General features: G+C 47.1%; 1 long non-coding RNA gene across 1 annotated transcript; it reads left to right on the top strand.

Annotated features, from left to right (window-relative positions):
* Nucleotides 1-603: 603 nt before the first annotated feature.
* LOC119513971 lies at nucleotides 604-7,076 on the top strand. The gene is made up of 3 exons (XR_005212733.1): nucleotides 604-825; nucleotides 5,542-5,647; nucleotides 6,882-7,076. It is a non-coding gene; the product is annotated as an uncharacterized LOC119513971 (long non-coding RNA).
* The last annotated feature ends 232 nt before the right edge of the window (nucleotides 7,077-7,308 follow it).

The raw sequence follows: 7,308 nt of genomic DNA, 5'->3' as shown, positions 1-7,308 counted from the left end.
AGGGGCGGGAAGCAGAGCTGCCGCCACCCGATTTAGCCTGGAAGTTAAAATCGCTGAAGCAGTTTATAGAGACACCAGAGTGAGCTCTGGCGCGCAATCAGTAGGCAGGATCCAGAGATGATGGCATAAATGTTTCAAATGTGCTCAGGGTAATTAGTTTTGAATTACCATGTGCATATTTTAAACATTTAAATGATCATCCTAGGTTTTCGAAAACAGTTTCACAGGGCTCGACGTTCCTCCCCCTCCCGGCGCCCCCGCCCCTCGCCCGGGATAGCAGCCGCGCGGCCGCGCACCGGGGAACCTGCCAGCTGGAGCGTGGATGAGCTGCGGCTCCGTGGCGAGGGCGGAACACAGAAGCCGCCCAGGCCCTCGCATAAAGCGGGATTAGGCCGCAGCCCGGGGTCCTGGCGCAGCCCACTCACCCAGGATTGTCCTCCCCCCACGCCTATGTCCTCTGCCAGTTTTTCAAAACGATTTGTTCAGCTTTTAAGTTTTCCATTGTGCATGAAAATTCAATTCCATTTGGGCAGATTTTTTTCTTTTTTCTTTTTTTTTTTTTAAATGGAGACCCAGACAGCTGGGAAATTTGAAAGACGATTAGCCAGGTAGAAACCACACCTAGTGTTTTAAGCCAGTGACCTTGTCCATCTGTCATTCAGGGCAGACAGCTTTCCAGCAAGTGCAGCCTCCCAGAAGGTGCTTGGCTCAGAGGCAAACAGCAATTTCTAAAATCCCTAATTAAGTAAGCAGGGGAAAGGGCAAAGGTTTTCTTTCACTCTACAACCCGGCAAGCCCTCTCCCCCTCAGACAGGCGTTGTTAAGGTTGGTACCTTTTGGGGTCTTACAGAGACCCTTTGGGCTTTGGGGGAAGGGGGTGTTTTAAGTCAGGTCTCCAACATTATTTACCTGATTTTAGGAGAGTGACTTGGAGACGCTGTCCTGCATTCTTTTTTCCCTATTGAAGGCTGTTTCTCCAGCAGGTGGAGCTGGGAGAATAAAAACTATGAGCCGGTGCCTGGGACCTTTGAGTGGGAGCTATCTATGCTGAGATCCTGATTGAATGAAAATTGTTCATTATGCAAACTGTCTGGTTCAGTACACAGAGGCAGCCCCCAAGGCACAAACCCCAAGTAGTTGCTCTTTCTCTCCCCGGATTAAAACACATGAACTGCTTTGATGTAATCTTATAGCCAAGCCTGGTAGAAATTTTATTTCTTCTGAAGTTGCTTGTCATTTCTCATCGCTCCCCCTCTTCTTCTGTGCTATTAATACCCTACAGTCAGGGATATGCAGCTGAGTTTAGACTGTATTTGAGGATAGGAACAGCGTGTTTTCCTAGGCAATGGGCTGGGTTATTTAAATACAGTTACACTGTTTGCAGTATGTTTAGTCCTTGGTCCCCCCCCTCCCCCATGCTATTTATCACTTTAATGGAATGCTGCAGAATATCACATTATGCAATGTGTTTAAACTGATAAATTGTATTTGAAAAAACATTGGATAGGATTTTTTTAATGGTAAGTGGGGTTTTGTGGAAATATTTTCTCATTAGTAGATCAGCTGCTTGCAGGGTAGAAATTGTAAGGATTTGGGAATAAGTTATATTTATGACCTATTTGGCTAATTAAAATTAAAACATAATTTTAGCATGAAGTTCCTGCAAGATTTTGCAGAGAGGGTGGAGGAAGAAACTTGCCCAGATCCAGTTACTTTTAAATGTCAGTTGCCATAACAACTTCTCATGAGCCATATTTTTACTTGAAAATTCATTTTAGGACTCGGCTGCTATAATAATTTGCCTTGGCTCTTTTTGGGAGGCATATTCTCCTTTTGTGAGAATTTCAAGACTTTCATTACTGTAACAAAATGTTCACAAACCTCAGTTCTTTCTTTTTTGTGTGTACAAGAGCAGAGTGTTCCCCTAAAATAGAAATGTGGGCTACGGGGAATTATTCTGCAGGGACCACTCTCCCTGGCCCCGGGGGACCGAGCTCTGGGGAGCAGTTGCTGCTGGAGCCTGTGCCCTTCTGGGTGGGGATTGTGGGGATCCTTAAACCAACAACATTCTTTGAAGTGGAGCTATTAAGCTTCTCTGTGTCCTGGGGGTTTTGCGTGAGGCAAATACCAGTCTGTATAAAATACATAGAATAAGCAAATTCATAGAGAGAGAAGCAGAATAGTGGTTGCCAGGGGTATGGGGAGTTATTGCTAAATGAAAGTGCATTTTGGCATGGGATGATGAAAATAGTCTGGAAATAGCAGTGAAAGTTACACAGTGTTGTTGGTGTCCTTAATGTCAAAGAACTGTCCATTTAAAATGGTTAAAATTACTAATATATATACCAGTCTGACCCACTCACGGAAGGATGGGCCTGCTCATTTATTCTGAAGGCCTACCGGCCACCGTCTGTTTGCAGTTTCATGGAACTACTGGTATTTGATGACTGAATGAGGCAGTCCCCAAAGTATTTACTTAGAAGCAAAGTGATAGCAGAGTAAAGTTTAGTGCCCTTTTGTTCACTGTTGAGCTGTTAACCTTAATTCATTAGACAACGTGACCTCAAAGGAGCTCCTGCATCTAGGTTCTGTCTGGCCACGGGCACACCAGAGGGTACTATTCACTGCCAGCCTTCCAGATCTCTCTGGGATTGACACTGTCATTGCTGAAGGCAAGCTTGTGGTCCCACGGAATAGGTCTTGCAAGCAGGAAGAACATTTAATTTCAAAAGACTTCTGGTTCCGTCTCCTTAGGGGAACCTGGCTGGTCTTGCTAATCTCCTGTATTTCCTGGTAGAAGCTGTAGTCAAGGCTCCAACTTGTCCTCGCCATGGCTTTAGTGACACCGTGGCTCCTCTTACTGGTTCTTGCCATGTGCCTGCCTTTTGCTCTCCCATCCGTCCTCCCACCCCAACTTGTCAGCGGGGACTTGAATCGTCACCCTCCTTTCTGAAGCTCACAAAGGGACAGTGAATATCCTGTGGGCAGGTTGGGAGAGTGAAAGAAGAGAGACCATATCACCATCCTGCTTTCCTAAGGGACTTCACATGGAGCAGCCCAGGTCACCTCCCGATGTCCCTCCCACCCCATAGGGTGAAGTGAGGATCAAATGCAAGGATTTGTGGCAAAGAGAAAGCAAAAAATTCATTCTCTCATGTATGAAGCAGGGATGATAATAATACAAACATGTAAGGGGTAGTCATGGTCCCATTTTCTTCTCTGTGTGAACCAGCCTTCAAGGTATGGAGCTTACCCTCTAGAACAATAACTGGGCCGGAGACCTGAGCTGTTCTTTTCAAACCTCTGGAAGAGACTTGGGTGAAGGTTTCCATCTGCTTGGGGATGTACAACAATTTGATTGTTCTGTACACATCCGCTGAAATGTAATATTTGACGTTTCTCGAGAGTCAGTTGTGTTTTTTGTTGTTTTTGTAACTGAGTGTAACTTAACTATATGTTCAGAGAAATTGAAATAAAACATTATTTCTTGATTTAGAAGTGAAACTGGCATTTCTACTTCATCCTCACCCTTGCTTTGAGGACATTAGTCCTTCCCCCACTTTGCATCCCCCAGGCACAGGCAACAGACTCTTCTTCACACATCAGGGAGACAGCTTGGGGCAGTAGAAAGTATTAGGATCCTGTGGTCAGACAGATCTGTGTTCAAATCCCCCCTCTTCCACTAGCTTGACCTCAGAATCCATTCTGTCATGTACAAAGCAGGGATGATAATAAATGCCTTTCAGGCCTGTTGTGAGGATTAGAAATAAAATACATAAAGCACCTAGCATATAGTAGGTTAAATTTTAAAATTATGGTGGCTATCCATGCTTGTGTTAGGACTGAAATTCCTGGGGTGGGTCCAGCTAGCCGCAGGTGCCCTGTGACCCCTGGAGGGATATAGTCACACCCTGATTAGACACAGCCTCTGGGACCCTGGTGGTGACCTTCCTTGACAGAGCTCTAGAAGGCAAATCTGGGGTAGTGGGTGGATGGCATTACAGGTTGGTCGATTTTGATTCAACCAGAGGAAATGTTTTGTAATTATCAGAACTGATCAATGGCATAATTGGTTGCTTTAGCATATAATGAGTTTCCATGCTTGCTGCAATAAGAAAAAGCTGTAAACCTTTCACAAAGCCCCTATAGGAGAGGAGCTCTGAGCTGGGCCACCGGTCTCTTGGCACCTTTCCAATGCAGAGCTTTAGGTGAGCACAAGTGCGAGAAGAGGGACATCCTTGGCTTTAGTGACCTTCTCCTTTGGCTCCTTTCCTTCCTCGAGGTGCCTTGTGGGAAGATGCTCTGCTGTGGCCTGCCGTCTTGGAAAACACCACAGAGAAGGGGCTCAGGGCTGAGTGACAGTCTGAGACAGTGGAACGGTTTTGAAAGGTGTGGCCTGGCTTTGGGGAAAGGCTCAGTGCTCCTGAGACTTTGTTATGGCGCCAAAATCAGAGGGCTCCAAAGGCTGCTGGGAAATTCCCAATCACAGATGCCCCAAGGGCTGCTGGGAAATTCCCGTTGGTGGGTGGAGGATCCAGTGGGACGTAGACTGGTCATAGATTTTTGTCCTGGAGCAGTTCTCCCCATGGCTTCAGCTGTTGAAGTGGGCTGAATGGGGGCTCTCTGTGATTGTGACCTTATTTGGTAAAAAGGGTCTTTGTGGATGTAATTGTTAAGGGACCCGAGATGAGAGCATCCTGGATTAGGGCAGGCCCTATAAATCCAATGACAAGTGTCCTTAGAAGAGAAGAGAAGGGGAAAGGACCGACAGAGAAGAAGGAGATGTGAAGACAGAGGCAGAGATTGGAGCGATGCATCTGCAAGCCAAGAAATGTCCATGTAGCTTGTGGCCACCAGAAACTAAGAAGCTGAAGTGTGGAATGGATTCTCCCTTGGATCCTCCAGAAGGAACCAACTCTGCCGACACCTTGATTTCAGACTATAGGCCTCCACAGCTGTGGGAATGCATCTCTTTTGTTTTAAGCTACCCCATTTGGAGTAATTTGTTATGGCAGCCCTGGAGAACTAATAGAGCTGACTTCCTGCCATCTTGAATTCTCTCGTGCTCCTCTGGCAGTCTGGGTTAGTGAGGGAAGCCATGGGCTCGCTCACATTTCCATAATATTCTGCGAAAAATGGGATGAATCCCTCTCTCCTGGGGCTGCTGTTTGGCTCCACTCTGCACTGCCCAGTACTCACTCTTCTCTGTCCCCAAATGCTTCCCAGTGGCTGCTTTCTTCTGCATCAGGTTCGATTGAGTTGTGTTCTTATTGGCTGGGATATAATTGCTTAGTGACACCTGAACCACAGCGCAAAGGAACACGAGCCATCGGCACAAGGCATGCGCCCCGTGTCCTGTTCAAGGAATAAAAATCGAAAAAAAGGCACATCACCAACCGGAAGAAAGTTTTGGAAAATCACCTAAAAAAAAAAAAAAAAGTAGCACAAAGCATGCAATAAACAGCCTTCTGCCACAGTCTGCCAGCCATAGATTTAATGTGTTCTGACCTGGACACAGCTGTTTTCCTTTCTTTTCTTCAGCCTCTTCGTCTGAACTGGCAGCAGCCAAGGGCCCACTGTTGTTGGCATGGGTTTTCCTGTTGAAAGACACTTTAATGAGCGAGTTGGCACCGTGTTCTGCACCTCGGTGAGTGTTGTTCCCTCAGCAAAGTTTTTAGTTAACGAGTTTGGGGTTTTGATCTTGAAAGCACTGAGGACATAAGCTGGAAAGCCCAAGCATGAGCCAGGGATGATTTCCAGGAGCTGAAGATCAGAAAGCAAGGGGGTCCAAAGACGGGCCATGCAGAAGGGGTGAGAATGCTGGGTAATTCCCTCCCGCCCACCAGGATCCCCCCCGCCCCCTGCTTCCTTCTGGGAGGACATCAGAACCACTGGTTGTGGTCCTTTGAGCTATGATGGCCCTGTCCTGCTTTTAAGAAACAGGCCTCACTTCTCTATGCAGCCCAGATTAACATGGAAATAGAGACATCATTCTTTAGAGGACCTCTGATGACATCCCCTCCCACATCAGTATTGGGGAATCAGTCCCTCAGCCGGGCTACGAGGACAGAGAATATACATTTATCCCGGCTCCTGGCAGGTGGTACCCAAGGAGCTCTTGAATTGGACCCTGTGGCTACAGAATGTCAAATACTCTGGCTGTTGCCAATTCTCCCAGCCAGACTGGGATGTTTAAGGAGCAGCAGCCTTTCTAATTCTCGGGACTAATAAGAATCCTTCAAACCTTTTTCTTTCTCCCCTTTTTCTTCTAATATTATTTTCTGTCTATGTGAAAGCACTGCACACTGAAAGCTGCTGAAAATGAAGGGGGCTGTCAAAAGTCAGAAAGGAAGGGAAAAATCAAATGTTGCCCCTAACAGCAGTCACTGAAAGGCGCATCGTGACCCCTTCCCCCAGCCCTCAGCAGGGCAAGCCGGAGCCAGGCCAGCCTAATTGCCACCGGTCCATGGCCCTGGGCAGTAACTAGGAGCACCAGGCTACACTTTAAATGACGCAACATTTGAACAACATCCATTTACCTTTCACACACCTCTGCTTTACTCCTTAATTATTGGCAGCATTTGACTTCAAAGGAAGCTTTTTTTTTTTTGCCCACGGAATCCATCTCCTCCTGCTCCCGCAGAGATGCCCGCAGCCTCGTGTGTATGTGGGTATCGTGGGACGGCCTGTTTTGTGGCAACAAATTGCAACTGGGGGGGAAGAAGCTTGTGTGATCTGAAAGGCGAGAGAGAGGCTGGGAGAGAGAAACCAGCATCTTGAGTGGAGTCCTTAGCAGAAGCAGAGGGAGGGGGGCTCTAGGGAGATGCGGGAAGCTGTGGCATGAAGTGTAAATATGATGATTGTTGTCTCTTTCACGGAAGTAAATAAATCAGCCCGACGTAGAATCGAGAGGCGGCTGTTGATGGTGTGTACTCACACGGCGTCCTGAACCTGAGCTCTTCAGAGTTGATTCACCACGCCTTCCTGCAGCCCATGAGGGAGAGAGGCGGCAGGAATTATTATCCCTGCTTTCAAACCAGGGACTGAGAGAGAGGTTAAGAGGCAGTAAGTTGGAACTGGAAGGCGGCAGTCCCAGCAGCCCACCCAGCCTCTAGATCATGCTCCACTTAGAAGCAAGTAATTGCCAGGTAACCTATTTTTCGGGGTCTAATTTCAGCATGAGGGTTTTGTCTCCTCTGTAAATTTCTTTCCCTGAAATATGTATGAGCTTATTGAGCAAGAAAGAATGGCTTTGACCATGGGCAAGCTTGTTTGGGGGCCAAAGGGTACGAGAGAGTGAGAGTATCT

Source organism: Choloepus didactylus, chromosome 18, assembly GCF_015220235.1.
Source record: "Choloepus didactylus isolate mChoDid1 chromosome 18, mChoDid1.pri, whole genome shotgun sequence".
Lineage (NCBI taxonomy): Eukaryota > Metazoa > Chordata > Mammalia > Pilosa > Megalonychidae > Choloepus > Choloepus didactylus.
Note: the sequence above shows the minus strand (reverse complement) of the source record. Positions and strands in the feature narration are given on the sequence as shown.